At 39.3% G+C, this 20,417-nt stretch overlaps 1 pseudogene; it reads right to left on the minus strand.

The window, feature by feature from the left end:
- Positions 1 to 9,370: 9,370 nt before the first annotated feature.
- LOC142438979 (small ribosomal subunit protein uS3-like) overlaps positions 9,371 to 20,417 on the minus strand; it is a 40,969-nt pseudogene continuing 29,922 nt past the window's right edge.

Here is a 20,417-nt window from a genome sequence, read left to right on the forward strand (position 1 = left end):
TCAAATGAACCATTTCCATTCACAAACCATTGATTCTTTTGCATGTGAGACCATGCGGGAAGTGTGTGAGTGAGTGTGTGTGTTGAGCGAGTGTAAGGCGACGTGGAAGGATAAAGATAAACAAGGCTGGGTCTCAATGAATGCATAGTCTGATGGAAAAGAGAAACAGGCAATGAAATTGTTGTACCAGGGCTGAAGATCACCAGCTAAAGACCACACTCAATGCCCTACCAGTGCACAAATAAATGCGTTACTCACATACAAAAGAAGCAAAATGAAAGTAGCTTCACTGCTGGGCACCATTCTCTCGTGGCCAGCAGGACCCACCTCATGTGCTGTAGCCAAGAGATCCTGTTCCCTACCCACCAGGAAGAGACAGAGTTGTGGGGTTGACCAGATTCCATCTAGTAACTGTTAGAGTCCAAGAGAAGAGAAAGTTATTATGTTCCCAGAACAGGAAGAAGCCTTCCTTGATAAGAAGAGAATAGGAAATAGTGAGAGACCCAATGCACAGCCTCTTTATCATAGATGTTGTGGATCTAAGACCAGAGGTCAGACCATCCCTAAGCAAAGACCATATGAATCTTTAACAATAAGTAATAAGTAAAGGAGGGCATAGTACTATGTTTGTTGTTGTTTAGTATTGTTGAATTGATTCTGTCTGATAACATCCCTGTGTCGGAGAGGAGAACATCCATGGAGCTGTGCTGGCTGTCATATTTATGGGAACACATCATCAGCTCTGTCTCCCGTGGCACTGCTGAATGGGTTCCGACCATCAACTTTTCAGTTAGCAGCCCAGTGCCAGTGATACTGCTTCCATAGGGTTCTGCCATACCGAACTTGCTGCTACCAAGGTAATTCTGACTCATAGTGACACTGTAGGACAGAGTAGAACTGCCCCTTTGGGGTTTGGGGTTTGCAAGACTGTAAGGGCACGAATAAATGATTGTGTGTGTGTGTGTGTGTGTGTGTGTGTGTCCCTTGGAGGAGGTGATGCCAGAGTCAAAGTGAACGCAAATGAAGAAAGGAGTGACCTGTGTACTAAGAAGATGAGCGAGCCGAGCAAACCCAGTGCAAAGGTACCTCATAGCTGTAAAGGTAACCTCATAACTCGAGAGAGAAAAGTTGTGATGTGATGCTGACGGTGAGGAGAGGCACTGGGTGCTGGGTGCCCTTAGGTTTCCAACAGAAGCCCTTCAGCTGCTCTGTGGGCAATGGGGCTCCCCTGGAGGCTAGTAGGTAAGAAGTGAGATGCATACTCCCATCACATTGCTTTATCAGAGGTATCATTCAGAATTCTTTGGCTGCAAGCAACTGAAATAGAGGCCACGGAAAGGAATTCAATGGAAAGGCTCATGGAAGCTGATAAACATGTTCTTATGGAGTTCTTTAAAAAGAAAGACATGATTTATTAAATAATAACCTTACATATGGACATAGTATTACAGAAATTATAAAGTTCATAGTTGCTATCAAGTTGAGTCTAGTTCATGGCCATGCCCAAGATAACAGAATAACATGCTGCCAAATCCTGTGCTCTCTTCACGCTCACTCGTGTGCCTGAGTCCACTGCTGAAGCCACTATGCATTTTGAGTGGCTTCCAAACCAAGGGCTCAACAACAGCGATAATAAAAATCCTCTCTGCTCTCAGTTCTCTCCATCTTGCTGCCAATTCCAAGACACACCCTAGTCATTTAGCTGTTTTTCTTCCTGAAATCTACCTCTGTAGTTTTAGATTTAGAAAACGCTTACCTGGCTCGCGAGAACTAAGTGAGTAAAAATGAAGTATTGTTTGCCATGTGGAGAATGAGTTGAAGATGGTGGTAGGACAGGAGCAGGAAGATCACTTGGAAGGGTATTATGTTGGCAAGTAAATGACTGTGTCTTGTTCTATCTAGTTATTTGTCAATAACGTACATTACTTAGCCTGAATATAAACATAAAAAGGTTAGGGTGGGGCAAATGTCTACTCATTATAGGTCAGAAATATTAGGTCCATGTCCAAAAATTGTTGTCATACGGGCAGGGTATGAGTAGTATTCAGTGTTGAAAGAAATCCCTTTATAGGAAAAGATGTTTGGAATGTATGGGTTTGCTTATACTTACAGCTTGTTTACTGGCAGAAACACAGGTTCCATAAATGCCTTCATTTACTGACTGCATAAACTTTATAAGAAAAATAAAACAAACCTTTAAGCCATAGATTTAAACATTTTAAGCATATTTATATCTGTTCATATGACATATGGATATATATTTTATATATATAATAAAGCCAAATCAACCCCATTCCCTCTAATTGCCTCTGGCTCACAAAACCCTGTAGAACAGAGCGCAATTTCGCCATGGCATTTCCGAGGCTGTGATCCTTACTAAAGCAGACTCCCTCCGCTTTCCCCCAGCTAAGCAGCTGTGGCTTTGAACCAAAGATCTTTTGGTTATCATCCCAAAATTTAATCACTGCACCAGCAGGACTCCTTCCTTAACTGCATACAGTACATATAATATTGCTATACTCTATACCTTGATCTTGGATACATTCCTGAAGTTTAGATCCACAAGCAATTTTAATCATTTAAATCTTAGACATCAACACTGATTTTGAAGACCACTGAAATGTGTCAAAAGGGTTCCCTAGTCACTGAGAAACGGAGCCCTGGTGGACAGTGGTTATACCCTGGGCTGCAAGGTCAGCCGTTTGAAGCCACCAGATGCTCTGCAGAAGAACGATGAGTCTTTCTACTCTTAGTAAGAGTTACAGTCTCAAAAGCACAGGGGCAGTGCTATCTTGTCCTATGGGCTCACTGTTAGTCAGCATCGACTCAACGGCAGTGAGACTTTGAGTCACTAAGAACAGAAAAGCAGAACTGGAGCCCTACCTGAGTTATTTCCTTCATCTCTTCTGCTACTTTGGGGAAACTGACAGCATGAGGTTCAAGAAGGAAAAAATACTTCGAAACGGACCGTGGCCGCAATTGTACAAAACTGCTTTAGGTGACTGAACTATAGACTGCTAGGAGAGCTGCAAGAGCTCCCAAGAAAATGATTTTAAAACATCCAGACTATGGAACTTTCTACAGTGCTCGCCAATGTTCTTCAACAAGCTCCAAAGACAATAAGAGAGAGGAGAGAGAGAGAAGAAGAAGGAAAGCAAAGCTTAAGAGGGATAAGAAACAAGGTAGCTAAAGGCTATGTGTGAACATTTGGATCCTGAAAAAACAAAACAAAAATGATGGGGTAAGAAGAAATAGCTGAACAATGACTGGACGTTAGATTACATTGAGGAGTTCTTTTTACTTTCTTTGTGTGGGAAACAGAGGACTGGAAAGAAGGTGTATGTGGATGAAGTCTTTAGTCTCATAGGTTAAGAAGTCTGGCAGGCCAGGATCCTGGGTAGAGGGAGGCCTTCATACTTGTGGGCTACAGATGAGTCCCAATCACATTCTCTTCACCAAGATCGAGGCCCACAATATCCTCCCATAACAGTGCTGCCTTCCCATAATAGTGCTGCCTTAAAGTTACCTCTTACAAGCACATGGCTGATTGCTTTTTGGCCAGCTGCTTTATCTAGACATGTGTGATTGCTCTCCCTGTTCAGGGGACAGTCATTCCCCCTTACCTGCCCGCAGCACTGGTGTTAGGTTACTCATCCAATAACCTCCGGGACCTTTAGGGTTGTGGTACAGCCCACTTTGTTACATATGTGCTTACCTGTAATTAGAGGGGCTTGCATCCCCCAAGAGTATATGCGTAAGATGATGATGAGAATACAGTCTCTCTCTGCTTGGATCTGGTTCCTGAAGCCATGGCAGAGGGAGCAGCTCAAAAGTTTTGTCTGTCTCTTAATTTCTTCCCTTCAATCACACTGTCGCCCCCTAGGACCCACCCAGATGTGAGGCTGGGTCTTGTTATTTTCTCTAGAGTGTTTTGAACTGTCCTTATCTTTTGGATACATTTGATGCATCTGATGCATTTGAACTTTGGTGCCGGTGAAGAATATTCAAAGTACCATGCACCGCCAAAAGAACAAATAGATCTGTTTTGGAAGTTAAGTACAGCTAGAATGCTCCTTAGAGTCAAGGGTAGTGAGATTTCATTCCATGAACTTTGGGCATGTTATCAGCAGAGACCAGTTCCTGAAGGACATCATGCTTGGTAAAGCAGAGAGGCATCCAGAAGAGGAAGGCTCTTACTGAGATGGATTGGCACAGTGGCTCTAATAATGGGCTCAGACACAAGAACAATCGTAAGGATGACTCAGGACCAGGCAGTGTTCAGTTTTGTTGTACAGAGGGTCACTGTGAGTCAGAACCAACTGGACAGCACTTAGCAACCACATAATCTCTTAGACATTCTTAATATTTTATGTAAAATGACATAATGCCTAGAGTTTCCCTTACTCTAAATGGAGGGCAGGAAGTGGAGCTATAGATGAACCAAGAGCGGCCTTGAATGGATGGTTATTATAGCTGAGTGTCTATGTGTGCGGAGGAGGCAGAGTCGGGATTGGAAAGTAGGGGCAGCTCATTGTGTTATCTTCTCTGGTGTACGCTTCGATAAGAGTGGAGAATTGTGGAAATGGTGAGACATATTTAGATTCTGGATATATTTTGAAGATGGTGACAAAAAGATCCCCTGATAGTTTGGATATGGGTTTTGGACTTGAGCAGCTGGGAGAATAGACTTTCGGTGTACTGAGTTAGGGAAAACTGTGAACAAAGCAGGCTTCATAGGGGCAGGACGGTGTGAGGAGTTCACTTTGGGCATTGTAAGTTTGAGGCTCCTTCTAGATGGCCAAGGGAGGCTACACACAGGCAATTGAGAATATTGATCTGAAGTTCCTAGAATCGATCTAGGATAGCAAAAGAAGACAAACAAAATAAAACAAAACGAAATCACTGACATCAAGTCTATTCTAACTCATAGCAACCCCTGCAAGTTTCCGAGACTACATTCTTTATGGGAACAAGAAACATCACCCTTCTCCCTTGGAGTGGTTGCTGGTTTCCAACTGCTAACCTTGTGATTAGCAGTCCAACATGTAACTCACTATGCCACCAGAGGGAGGCTCAAATGAAAACAATAACAAAGAAACAGATTTAAAAACAAAAACTAAAACCTTACTGCCATTGAGTTGATTCTAACTCATAACTGCCCTGTGGGACAAAGTAGTATTGCCCTTGTAGGATTCCAAGTTTGTAAATCTTGACTGGAGTAGAAAGTCACGTTTTTCTCCCTTGGAATGGCTGGTTGTTTCAAAGTACAGACCTAATGGTTTGCTGCCCAACTCATAAAATACTGTATCACCAGGGCTCCTATAAAGCCTATGCTAGAGATAGTAATTTATGAGTTATCAGCATATAAAGAATTTAAAGATAAATGTTGCACACCTTACCTAGAGACCAAGAAATGCTAGAAAGGGGAAGAGATAGTTCAGTAAACAGCATAGAAGATCATATCTTCGTTCCTCTGACTTCCCTATGGTCATGAGTCTGGAGTCAGTTATGCCATCCCCTCAATCCTGTTTTATTCGCTTCTGACACCAACCATTCCTCCTATGATACTCTACTTCTATGCTGTCTTTGGAGTTCATTGCAGTGACCACACAGAACTCACAATCAATACTCATGATTAAAGGGGTTTACTAGGGGAGTTAACAGAGGACAGCACAGAAACTACAGCTTGGGGAGGGGGGCACATCAGTTTAGAGTGCACGGGAGAAACAAAGAGGGATGGAGAGGAAGGGGAACACATCCTGGCCCACCAAGCCCTGAGGATGATATTCCTGCGTACAGCAGACAATGTACAGAAAGGATCATATGGTTGGCTCCACCATGAGACACAACATCCCTCACTGAACCATAGCACTATGGGGAACAATACTGGAGAAACAGTGTGGGAACTGTATCCAATCTGACCCCAACACACTGGGGTGAAACCCTAAGGACATGCAACAGAGCAGCAAGGGGAACAAAGTGATGAAATCCCCGGGGAATACCAAAAATAAAATTTGGAAACAGAGTGTGACACCCTATCAGACTCGGCTGGAAAACACTTGTAAAGGCCAACAAACAGACCTTGAACTATTTATAAGCTTTTCCATTTTTGTCAGTGGCTTTATTTTTGTTGTTATTTTGTTTTTGTTGGTGTTATTGTTTTGTTGGCTTTATTTTTGTTGTTATTTTGTTTTTGTTGGTGTCATTGTTTTGTTGGTTTTGACTTTCTTTGTTGTTTTGTTTAGCTTTGCCTGGGTTTTGTGCTTATTAATGTCTCTGTATATCTATCTAGATAAAGTCAGTGGGATCGACAATTCCGAGAAGAAAAGAACATGACTGTGTTAGACAGGGTACATCAGAGAAACAAATCCACAGAAACTCAAGGATAAGAGTTTTATGTAAAGGTTAAGTGCACATCGAGAAAACATGCCAACCCAGTACTGCCCAAACCCACAAGTTCAACATTAACCCATATGTCCGACACCAATCCACAAAGTCTGCCTCCATCTCACAAAACACTCACAATGATGCCGACTGCAGGAGGAAAGCCGAATCAGTGAGCTTGTAAGCATCTCAGTCCTGGCAGGGGTCTCCACACAGGTGCTCCAGCACCCAGGGCTGCATCGGGGTAAGTCCATGCAACTTCTCCTTGGGGATGTCTTGCAGGAAATGAGCCTTGTCAGTAAATCAGGAAACTGACTAAGGCAGCTTCACCCTGGTCCAACCATCACAAAGCAGGAGACCTGAGAACTAGAAAGGCAAGGCTCATCAAGCCATTTATCTCTCCATCCTTCAATTAGCCCCACATGTGTTTATCGGACAGGTTGGCACAATAAACTTTAACTATATCAAGGACTGATGGTTCCGGGGGGGGTATAAGAAGGAGAGGTGGGAGGATAGAAGGGGGAGGGGGAGGAAGCAACTCAGGGATAAGGGAACTACAAGTGAACTAAAATCAATGGAGAGAAGTGCGTAGGATGCCTAGTGGGACTTAATCAGGGGCAATGTAGCAACGAGGAATTACTAAACCCAAATAAAGATCAGAGATGAGGGGTTCAAACCCACTATCCATTCGTTGGGAGAAAAATGAGGCTGTCTGCTCCTATGAAGATATGTAGTCTTAGAAACCCTAGAGAGGGTTTCTATGAGATGGAATCAACTCAATGGCTGTGGGGATTTCTGCCACAGTTGTTCCTTTATCTACTCCACTTTCCTATACTCAGCTCTCTCCCCAGCCACCAGGATAGACCTGTTCTTATTCACAGCTTCAAGTCTGCCATGCATTAGTAAGATGCAGAGTCAGAACTCTTAGAAATGGGTGTAAGAGTAAACAAGATCCTGAGATGTCACAATCAGGTCCAGATAAATAAACTTTGTTACATACGCACTATGGAATACATACATTGTTTGAAAATAGTGATGAAACTGAAAACTCTCACAGCATGTATAGATTTAGATGACATTGTCCTGAATGAAGTCAGTAAAAAACAAAGGACACATATTGTATGTGACCACCATTGATTAAAAAAATCAAGGAAAGGTTTTCATTCCAAAAGACACAGACCTTGATGGTTACTAAGAGTGACCGGGGAAAGGTAGAAAGTGGAAGAAATAAACCAAAAAGTAGATAGTTGTTCACTTTGGTGAAGAGAGGATAATATCCAGCAGGAGGGAGATGGGGGAAAGAGGGCACGGAAACAGAGCAAGCCATTTGTAAGTTTGATAAATCGTTTAAAATTGTTCATGTAGAACTGATGATCTGATAAGGAAACCTCTACCTAATTTTCAATTATTTCAAGGAAAATCAGATCCATCAACTACAATTTAATCAGAGAACAGTGGGTGCTGAAGCTTGCATCTGGGGTTCCCGTTCTTTCTGTGCTTTTCTCAGTAGTTTTGAACAGTTACATTCTTGGATTAATAGTTTCTCTACAATCAAATCTGAATGTAGAGCTAAGGGTTATAATTTGATTGCTGAGAATGTCAACCAGCCTCAGTTTTCTCACCTGCCAAGTGAAAGCCGTAAGACTACCACTCCCTCCAGAATGTAAGATTCTTGAGCGTAAAAAGCTGATGTTAGTCATTTTTTTACACTTATTACCAGTAGCAGGTACCTAGACCATAGATGGTGTTCGTTGTTCAATATTTTTAATATAAATATATGAGACCCCCCAAAAATGTAAAATACTCTTAATAAGCAATGAAAGCACATGCAAATAAAGTAAGTAGAAAACAGAAACCACCAACAAATCATGCAAGTTCTGCTTTTCAGGAGGTATTGGAATGAATTCTGTGAGGAATTTATAAAAAAACTTTAAAAAATGAGGTCATTTATTTCACATTTAGAAAAGGGCTCTCACTCCCCCCATGGGGGAAGAATAACAGAAATGTGGGTGAAGGGAGACAATGGGCAGTGTAAGACATGAAATAACAGCTATTATATATAATTGATCAAGGATTCACAAGGATGGGAGAGTGAGGGAGGGAGAAAAAAAAGTGGAGCTGATACCAAGGGTTCAAGTAGAAAGAAAATGTTTTGGAAATGTTGATGACACTATATGTATAAGTGTGCTTAATACAATTGAATAATGTATTGTCATATGATTTGTAAGAGCCCCCCAATAAAGTGATTAATAAAAAATGAATAATTTTTTAAAAGAAAGGAGCTTTCACTCTCAATGTCATTAAGGCGATGCTGTGTAATAGAGATCCTATAGGACAGGGTAGAATTGCCCCTTTCGGTTTCCAAGACTAACTCTTCATGGGAGTAGAAGCCTTATTTCTTCCATTGAGTAGCTGGTAGTTTTGAACTGCTGACCCTGTAGTTAGCAGCCCAACATGTAACCACTGCACCACCAGGGATCCTGGAAAAGAGCTAGAATGATATATAAAATATATTCATAAAAGATAACACGTTCCTAGGTAGTCTGGGGGATTTCATGAAAAACAAAAATTTAAGTAAAGATAAATGTGTCTTTCTTGCCAGTACATTGTGAACATCAATTCCTTTTAGCAGTGCGATAATTTGATTGAGGAAATTTTTAAAGGAAAAAGCATTTAGATGCGGAGTAAACATATTCATATTTTAGGAAAGATGGTTGGGTAATTGATTAAACTAGTCAGGGTATCCCCAAATGGATAGTGCATTGCTTTTTCTACTACATTTTCAGGGGGATATAGTGACTTTGTTCCTAAATTCACCTGAGACAATATATTTTTCCCTTTTATGCCTTTACCTCGTCCCTTACTCCCTAGTAAGTCACAACATTTAACATGGCATAGGTGAAAGGGACCTTGATTATCTTTGTCAACTATTGAATCACTTTCAGTAGAATTTCTAAAATTTAAAAATAGTATTTATTAAAGTTATTTACAGAAGAACATTCACCAATCCGATCCAGCTGCCAAGGAGACCCTTGTTTGGCTGGGCCATGACAGGTGGCTCGGGCGTCTTCCCTTTCTGCTTCAAGATGGGCATGGTGGGTAGAATCTCTTCCTTGTATTCCACAATGCTCACCTGGTCAGGCACCAGCTTCTTAGGGCCAACCTTAGTGCATGGGTCCCAGAGCAGCATGATATTCACTTTGATACCCAGCACACCTGGTCTGAGCAGTACATGGCGCATGGCCATGTAAACGTTGTATCTGTTGGGGCCCCCACTTTAGACCATGAGGCCATCCGCACATGTCATCGATTTAGTCCTCTGTCCTCAGAATTTTTGGGGCACTACAACCTCTCAGCTTTTGGCCCCCACTCTCCACAATGAACTGTGATATGCCACAGGACGTGGCAAATCCTCCTAGGAGTTTGTAATGCAGAAACTCTGACAAGGCAATGACACATTTCTTGTGGTCACCTTCACAGCACAAAGCGCCATATTTCCCATAGGGAAACCAAGTATCTTCTGAACGACAGCAGCCAGTCCTTGGATCCTTCTCACGAAGAATCTTCTATGTCTTGGTGACTAGGATACAAATTTCTGTCCTGGTTGGTGTAACTCAAACTTCATCTCAAGAGTAACCAGCTTCAGCTTTGAAGATGACAAACTTCCTCTTCTTGGAAATTTGCTTTGCCACCTTATCTCCATCTTGTAACACATGTCACTGGAAGGAAAGGCATAAATAAAATTTTCATTGGCTTAGTAACCTAATCATGTTCTCCCAATTACTTCTAGATCACTTGCCTTTGGATGTCATGTGCCATATTAATCCTGGCCCTCTGCACCAAGTACCTGACAAATTGTTAGGTTGGTGACAAGGAAGTGGAAAAAGACACATTATTTTGATCAACCCAAAGTGATAGAAGTGATCAAAGAAAAGTACAAGTGTGCTGGGTTGGAGATCTCTCCAAGGAATTGTGATGGAAACTACAGCTTTCAGTGAAAGGATACGGTTAAAATTTACAATTGCTCAAAAAGTTAGACTCGAGAATTTTGCTAATGATTTTGCCATCTGGGGAGGCAGTGAACTTTTAAGATAAATACTGTTGTCACAAAATTACAAGAATTTCAAACCTAAATGAGAAGCTTGGTGCCATAGAAAACAGTGAAAAACACGGTCCACAAGATTTGTCAACCCAAAGACTCCGTAGTTAAACAGCTTTCAAATGAGAAACCCAAGCTCTTAGACTTATGTCTAAGAGTGAAATATCTCTTCATTAGTTCAGCACAGAGTTATGCGTAGACTTTTCCTACAAGGACCCATGCCATTCTTATGTGCCAAATACAACGGAAATCACCTAATGTATGAACTCCCCTCTAAAAGAACAAACTACAAAGAAGGAATACAGTGTCCATTTCTAAGGGATTAGCCACAAAAACCTTATGAACAGTAGCAAAACCTGTATTGTTGGAAGATGAGTCCCGCAGATGGACAGGCTCTCAGTATGTGACTAGGGAAGTGCTGCCTCCTCAATGTAGAGATGACCATAATTATGTGGATGAATTAAGGCTTTGGAGACCATCACTTAATGCTGGGGAATGACTGAAAATGGAAAGAAATCACCACAAATATTTATTAATAATGTAAACAAAGTATAACTTCATGAAAATTACAGATCATCAAAAAAATAAAATGGAATGCATAAAGGCTGATATCCTAGACGTTGGTGAGCTGAAATAAACTGACCATTTTGAGTGAGACAATCATATGGTTTACTGTGAGGAATGACAAATTCAAGAGGAATGGTGTTGCATTCATGGTCATAAAAATATTTCAGGATCTATCTGTGAAAGGATAATATGTATAAGGACATACAGTTACTACAACTATTATTCAACTTTATACACCAACCACTAAAACTATTTAAAAAGAAATTGAAGAATTGTACCAACTTCTTTAGCCTAAAGTTGCTCAAATATGCAATAAAGATGCATTGGTGGTGATTGACCATTGAAATGGGAGAGTTGGGAACAAGAAAGAAGGGTCAGTAGTTGGAAAATATGGCCTTGGTGGTAGAAGCAAAGCTGGAGATAAAATGATAGAATTTTGTAAGACCAACACTTCTTCATTATAAATACCCTTTTCAGCAACATAGACAGCAACTATACACATGGTTTTTTTTAAAGATAGAATACATAAAAACCAAACTGACTATATATGTGGGAAGAAGTGGAACATCACTGCCCAGAATAAGGCCAGGGAACAAGGCTTACTATGGAATCAATTATCAATTATTCATGTACAAGTTCAGATTGAAGATGAAGAAAATTAAAACAAGTCTATAAGGGCCAAAATATAAACTGGAGAACATCTTGAAAATAGATTTCACTCAATGATCACAGAAAATCTGAATAACTGTGTGATGACATTAAGAATATCATAAAGGAAGAAAGCAAAAAATTATTAACAGTACGGAAAAGAAAGAAAAGACAAAATTAAGTGTCATAAGGGACTATAAAACTTGCTCTTGAATGTAGAGTAGCTAAAGCGCATGGAAAAATGGTGAAGTAAAACTGTTAAGAAGAAAATCTCAAAGGACAACTCAAGAAGATAAAGTAGAGTGTTACCACGAAATAGGCAAAGACCCGAAGTTAGAAAACCCAAAAGAAAGGACACACTCAGCATCTATGAAAGTGAATGAAGTGGAGAAAACATTTAACTCTGGAGTTGCAATATTGACATATTCTATGAGCAATATATTGAATGATACAGGAAGGTTTAAGAGAAGATGGAAGGACTACAGAGTTACTGTACCAAAAGAGTTGTTTAGTGTTCAACCATTTCGAAAGGCAGTGTAGGATCAAGAATATAGCTGCACTGGAGGCACTAGCGAAAAATGTCTCAGAAATTGGCAGAATGCCAATAGAAGTGTTAAAATAAGCTGATGAAGCTCTGGAAGCACTCATTTATCTATACCCAAAATCTTGGAAGATAGCTACCTGGCCAACCTACTGGAAGAGAACTAGAATGTGGAATTTTTAGAACAATACTATTAACATTGTTGTTGTTAGGTGTTATTTAAAAAGGCCAGTCCCTGGAAAAGAACATCATGAGTGGAAAAGTCCAGGGTCAGTTAAAGTTAGAATATTATCAAGGAGTTGTATTGGCACACTCTTGAATTTGCGATTTGTATGGAATGGAGAGGGAAAAAAAATTTCTGAGTCACTATTCACTGCCATCGAGTCAATCATGACTCACAGTGGCCCTGTAAGACAGCGTAGAACTTCCTGTGGAGGTTCATGGGAGTAGAAAGTCAAGTCTTTCTATTGAGGAGCTGCTGGTGAGTTGGAACAGCCCAACACATGACCACCATGCCATCAGTGCTCCTGGTGTCACTATCAATTGTTCAAAACCTCTCAGCAACTGCTATATTGATTTTAGATAGAGTCTGTCTGGAAGCTTCTGACCAACGTAGAATAACAAGGTTGAGATTTACCCTTTCATATGAAACAAACAAAACAATGAAAAGTAGATAAAATAATGATTTCTGAGACTCTACATAAATATTAAGCATCAGTGAAAAATGGTTCCTGAGTATTGGGTAATAAATGAGGTAACTCCTATAATTAACTCATGAAAGTGTGCAGGCCACACCACAGGGAGAATTGTAGTAGAACCCAAGAAACTTCCTGAGTGGAGGTGGTAGAGCTGAGAACTCAGAAATACTAAGCAGCTAAAGTTCACAAAACAGAGAACTAGAGAACACAGAGCTTTATGGGTAAAGAGCTCCAGAGGTCTGCAAAGGGTATCCGTAACTATTCAGAATGAATCCAGTGAACGACTACAAGAAAACTGAGACCAGGGAAAAAGCATTGCCTAAAGTTCCAGAAGAAATGGTACTTGGTACTCAGACAGAGCACTTGCTCTTATCAGCCACTGGGAAAATTCATAAATTACAGTGATTTGGATAGAGTACTCAAAAGGATCTTGCCTCAGTAGTGAGGAGTACTTTGTCCTAGAAAAAAATTAATGTTATACTCGCATCTAACAAATCTTAGAAGTAATTCACAAATATATTGGACTATATCTTTATAACATTTCCACGTTCATTCTTGAAGAAAGCTCAGGAATATGCATGTGAATAGAAAAATATTCTGTACTCCATAAAGGAAAATTAATAATGTTTGGTACCTAGTCAAAATTTATCAGTCATGCAAATAAGCAGAACTATATAACTTTCAATGAGAAGAAAAATATATTGAAACTAGTGCATAAGTAGCAGCCATGTTGAAATTAGGAGACAAGAATATAAAATGTTATTATAACTGTGGCAGTTACATAATCTGGTGTCCATTTGGGACTTGAGAGGATTAAGAGTGAAGGGGCAGAGTCTAGTCTGTCAATTGGGTCATAGCCAATGAGGCCCTTGTGTGGGCATGGCTTTCTCCTGAGAATTCTAGGAACTCTGGTTTTTGCCTACTGGTGGCAGGAGACACACCCTCTCTCTCTGCTAACTTCCTGTGAGACATTCCCTGAGGAGAAGACTGGCACTATGCTGATAGACCCTGTGCCCTGGGAACTGGAGAGGCCATGTAGAGACCCCTGCCAGTGCTGAGATGCATCCAAAGACTTTCTACCCACAAGCCTGTGTTTGTCCTACATTTGGCATCATTGCATGTGTTTCATGAGTCTGAAGAGGACTTTATAGAATGGTATGGGACACATGGGCTAATATCAGACTTATGGGTTTGGACTGGACTGGGTTGCGATATTGTCTCAACATTCAACATTCATGTGTATCTATGAATTTGTTTCTCTAGTCTACACAGACTAACACCAAAAAAAGTTATATAAGATGGAAGAAATTTTAAATAATTAATTGAGCACACAGTAAAAATAAAATATCTGAAAGAGGAGCTGATACCAAGTGCTCAAGTAAAAAGCAAATATTTTGAGAGTGATGAAGGTAACAAATGTACACATGTGCTTGACATGATGGATGCATGTATGAATTGTGATGAGTGGTTCAAACCCCCAATAAAATGCTTTTAATAAAATAAAATATCTGAGGAAAAACTACATTGAATTTAATCAATGGCAGATAAATCATTGCAGAATGAAAGATAAATGAATGTGAATACAAATCAAGGAAAACTTCCCAAAGAAAAGAATTTCACAAAGAGAAGAAACCACTTTTAAATAGCTTTAGTGAGCTGTGAAACAACCACAAGCAGCTTTTGGTGTGTGAAGGTTATAAGAAAAAAACCAGGAAAAAATACTTAAAGAAATAATGATTACCATAAATTTAGCAAAGATTAAAAACCCCAAAATTTAAGAAGCATAGTGAATTCCAAGTAAAATAAAAGTGAAGAAAATTTCAACAAGGGAAGTAATAATAAAACATTTACAAACAGTAATATAAAAATTTCGTGCAAGCGGCCAGAGTAGAATTAAGTCCAAGCCCAAAATTCATTCATTTATATATATATATATATATAGATAGATAGATAGATAGATAGATAGATAGATAGATAGATAGATATAGATATATGGTTTATATTGCGCTCTGATTCATTTTAGAGAAATCATGATCATAAATTATCCCCCTGGGGTGTATGGTGATTTTAATAGTAGTGTTATTAATTTAACCAATGATAGAGAATTTTAATTTTTTAATGAGAACAGCTGAAAATATAAATTGTGTTAGGTTGGGTTGTCTAGAGAAACAAATCTAGTGACACTCATGTGTGTAAGAGAGAGCTTTATATCAAGGAGTAATTAAACATCAAGGAAATTCCCAGCCCAGTCCAGATCACATCCATAAGTCAGATACTAGTTCACAGGTCCCTTTTCAGCCTCTCACAGCCACATGCAATGATGCAAAACACAGGAAGATCACAGGCCAGTGTGTGAAAATTACTGTGGATTCAATGGTGGTGGTCACATCTCCAAGGCTCCTGCAGGTCTCCATGTGGTATCAACAGGAAGTTAAAGGCAGAGAGCGACTGGGAGGTTCTCAGGACCCTTCTTATGAGGAGGTCATGCCCACAAGAAGGCATCATCAATCTGTCACCTAATTACAGGCTCAACTCAACCCCTACCCTTCAAGTTGACATGAAACCTTGTGACTACTCCAGACCACTCTCTGTCAACTTGACATTCGACACAACTTTTTAGCCATACATGAATTTTAAAGTCAATAGTGAAATCATATTTGTCCCTAACAGGATAAAACTAAAACACATAGGACTCAAAATGTGCCGGCCTCATTAAACATTATACTGTACAAGTTAACAAAACAAAAATATTCTATACTTAACAATTACAGTTATAATACGTGTACCATAATCCTATCAAAATATCGTATTCCTCCATCCATGAAAGTTTGTAAGCCAACCACTTCATGCCTTTATCCTCCCCATTTTGGGTATCCAGTTTCTAAACTGCCCACTTGTATCTACCCTGTGCTCTGAGGAAACAAGCGTGTTCTCTGATGTGATGAATCTTAATACCAGCTGGAACCTTGTGAGTCTGCATCCACAAGCAAAGTAAAATCGGAACAGGCCGTCCATAAGGTCAAAAGTAACATGTATTCATTCATAGGATCACAAGGAGGTCCCATCGGGCTGTGACAGGCTAGCCCACCCCTAACTTAAAATTGATATGAAATTATGTAACTACCACATTGATTAATGATTGAAACATAGAATGTACAAAGAATGAATCTAGAAAAATTGAAGCCATTAAAATAAAATAGAATTCATAAAGATCAATATTCTAAGTGCTAATGAGCTAAAATGAACTGCCATTGGCCTTTCTTTAAAAAAATTAAAAGATCATTTTATTGGGGACTCATAATTCTTATAACAATCCATACATAAATTGTATCAAACATATTTGTACATATGCTGCCATTATTTTCTAGACATTTACTTTCTTTTGAGCCCTTGGTATAAGCTCCTCTTTTTTCACTCCCTCCTCCCCCAAAACCCCACCCTTGTGACACCTTGATAAATTTTAATTATTATTTTCATATATTACACCTATTGCCATCTCCCTTCCCTCATGATTTCTGTTATTTGTCTCCTTGGAGGGTGTGTGTGTAAGTGTGTGTGTGTGTGTTTATATATTGATCATTGCAATTGGTTGCCCTTTCCTCCCCTCCTGCTTGTACTTCTATCCATAGCTTTGCTTCCTAAATCTTTCTTCTCTTTCCTTTTAACTTCCTTCTTTCCCACTATCACACTTGTCTTTGTTCTGCCCCTTAGTAATTCCTCTCAGCTGGATTGCTGTTGTTCCAACACCCCCAAGAACTCTACATCCTCCTTGTCATTAATTTTAATTCCCTAGTTGTTCCCGTCTATGGCGTTGTTTGCTCACTGCTCCCTATCCCCACCTCATTCTTCCCCAAAGTCCCTCTGGGGCCATCAGTCCTGTTGCTTTCTCCTCAAGCTTGCTACCCATGCCTGCCTTATATAAATAGGCAATCCAATAACATAGACCAAACAAAAAGAAAGCAAAAGATTGGGGAACAAAAGAGAGAGAGCAAGAGAGAGAGAGAGAGAGAGAGAGAGAGAGAGAAAGCATACATAATTCTGGGCCTGTCCACTGACCTTTATAACTCTCTCTCCACTGGCCTCGGGGGAATTCCAGGAAGTCTATTTGAGGGGCTCTTTAGGGGTTTGTGGCTTGTCTTTGCTCCCATTGCTGACCTGTTGTGTTCCCTTCTTGGTTCGCCCTGCTTCGGGGGCTTCAGAACAGACTAACACCCAGCCTTGTGTCCCAGCATTGCCCTCTGTCTTGGTATGCTCTAGTATGGGGAAAACATGTTTTGAGTTCTCTTTGCCTTCGCAGCTCCATACAGGGACATTGTCCGCGGGGCTTAGTGTGCTACTATGGGGTCTAGACCATCCCAATGTGGGCATGGTTTGCTGGCATTGGCCATTTGAATCAGAAAATCACATAATTTACTATTCTGGGAATGATATAATCACAAGGACTGGTATTTTATTTATGGTCAAAAATTACATTTAAGGAGCTATCTAGAAGTACAATACTGTCTGCAGTAGGATATTGTCTATTTGCATACAAGGATATCCAACTAACAAAACTATAATTTAAATTTATGCACCAATCACTAAAGCTGGTCATGAAGAAATTGAAGAATTCTACCCAAATCTTCAGTCTTAAATTGATTAGATGTGCAACTGATAATTACTGGCCAATGGAATATTAAAGTTGGAAATGCAGAAGAAGGAATAGCAGTTGGAAATTATGGTCTTGGTGATGGAAACAAAGCTGGAAATAGAGTGATAGAATTTTACAAGACCAAGAACTTCTTCATTGGAAACACCTTTTTCAATAACACAAAAAGCAACTAGACACCTGGACCTTCCAGTTGGAACACACAAAAATCAAGCTGATAATATCTGTGGGAAGAGACCATGAAGAAGTTCAATTTAAGCAGCAAAAACCAGGGCAGGGGCCCACTGTGAAATAGACTACCAATTTCTCAGATGTAAGTTAAGGTTGAAGTTTAAAAAATTAAAACAAGTCCTTGAGAATCAAAATATGATATTGAGTATATCCCATCCAAATTTTGAGAACACTCAAAAACAGATTTGATACATTAAACACTAAATGACAGAACCTGAAGAGCTGTGGGAGGACATCAAAAACATCACACATGAAGAAAGCAAAAAGTCATTAAAAAGACAGGAAAGAAAGATCAAAATGGATGTCAGAAGAGACTCGGAAACTTACTCTTAATCACGCAGTTTTTCGGGCAAATGCAAGAAATGAAAAAGTAAGAGCTCAACAGAAAATTTCAAAGGGAAGATCAAGGAGACACAATAAAATATTATTACAATATGTGAGACCTAGAATTAGAAAACCGAAAAGAAATAATGTACTTAGCACATTAAACAAACAAACAAAACTTAAGAAAAAATTCAAGACTCAAATTTAAATACTGAAAAATTCTATGGGGATAACACTGAAGGGTGACAGAAGCATCCAAAGAAGATGAAGAGAAGACAGCCACTGTGCCCCTAGAACTAGTTGACATTCAGTTATTTTAAGAAGTATCATATGAGCAAGAACCAGTTGTACTGAGGGCGAAGTTCAGGCTACACTGAAAGCCAAAATCAAGACTCCAGGAACTGAAGGAATACCAACTGAAATATTTCCACAAGTTGATGAAGCACACACTAATTTATGCCAAGATATTCTGAATACAGTTACTTGGCCAAAACTGACTGGAAGAGATTCATATTTGTTCCCATCCCAAAGAAAGGCGACCCAACAGAATGCTTCAATTATAGAACCAAATTATATCACATGTAAGTTAAAATGCTCTGATAATCATTTCACAAGAGTTGCAGCAGTACACTGACAGGGAGCTGCCAGAGGTTTAAGCTAGATTCAGAAGAGGACGTAACAGGAATATCATTGTTGACATCAGATGGATCCTGGTGGAAGATAGAGAATACCAGAAGGGCATTTACTTGTGTTTCACGGTCTATGCCAATAAGATGTAATATTCATTCTTTAAAATGTAAAAGATAAATGGCTTTTTAAACAAAACAGTCATGGTGTGGCATGGCTTTTAGGGCATGTGTACAAATAAAATCTGTGCCAACAGTAGTTAAAACACTGGGAAGCTAATGGAAGTATACTACTTGAAGCTCGGATACCATATGTGAAGTGGAATAATGGTACTTGAAACTAATGGTGACAGCTAAAAATGTGTACTATTAGCAGCATCAAAATAACAACCAAAGAGGGTTATAGTTTAAAAGCCAAAAAAAAAAGAGATAGAATAAATAATTTAAAAACTCTTCTATCCAAAAGAAGATGAAAAAACAGGGAAAGGGGTGCACAAAGAATAGAAAGTACAGGTAAAAAGCAAGTAGTAAGCTATGTCTCACCATGTCCATGGTGATCATGTCCATAGTAACCAGTAACCAATTGCCGAGGAGGCAATTCCAAATCATGCCGACTATGTGACTGCTAGAGCACCCCTGTGCGTCATAAAGCTTTCAGTAGTTCATTTTCTGCAGTTGATCACCAAACCTTTCTTCTAGGTTCTTCTTGTTAAACTCACATTTCAATCCTTTTGGTTAGCAGCCAAGATTGTTAACGATTTGCACTACCCATGGTCTCCACAACAATAATAGCTATAATAAATATAACTAGTCTAAACTTTCCAACTAAAAAGCAGAGATTGTCAGATGGGATTTTTAAAAATCAACACACACTCTTCATATAAAAAAATTGAATAAGATGATTGATGGTAAAAAATACTATTAATGACAAATAAAGTGGGCATATTTTATAATCCTAATAAAGAATGCTAATATTAAAATGACCAATAAGAGAACTCCAAGAGATATAACGCAAAACCTGATAGACTGAGAAATAGTCCAATCCACCATGATTTGTATATTTTTAATACCATTATCTCTACAGTGCTAGAGCAAGTAGAGGGTAAATCACACTATCAAATAAACTGACTTCATTAACATTGATAGAACACTTCACCTCAACAACAGAATGCCTTTTTCTCAAGTAAACACTGACATTTAAGAAGATAATCAGACACGGAGTGACAAAACAAGTTTTAAGCAATTTAAATATGGCACTTTTAAGTGCCAAATTAAGTTGATAAATTTAACAACTTAATTGAAATGAACAAACTCCTGAATGACACAGTTATTAAACCTCATTCAAGAACAGATAACTAAATTTCCATAAGTATCCAATAATGTAATTGAATTTGTAGTTTAAAATCTTCCCACAATCAAAATTATGGCCCCAAATGACATAACTTGTGAATTCTGACAGACATTAAAGGAAGGAATTCTTCTGCTAGGCATTAAAGGAAGGAGCTTTTTTTTTTTACAAACTGCTCCAGAGAACTGAATAGGATAGAATATTTCCCAATTTCCTATATACACCTAGGATTACTCTTGTCCCAAACCAAAGACATTGAAAGGAAAGAACACAACAGATAAACAGCACTATGAACATAGATAT

The sequence above is a fragment of the Tenrec ecaudatus genome, chromosome 1 (genome assembly GCF_050624435.1).
Source record: "Tenrec ecaudatus isolate mTenEca1 chromosome 1, mTenEca1.hap1, whole genome shotgun sequence".
Lineage (NCBI taxonomy): Eukaryota > Metazoa > Chordata > Mammalia > Afrosoricida > Tenrecidae > Tenrec > Tenrec ecaudatus.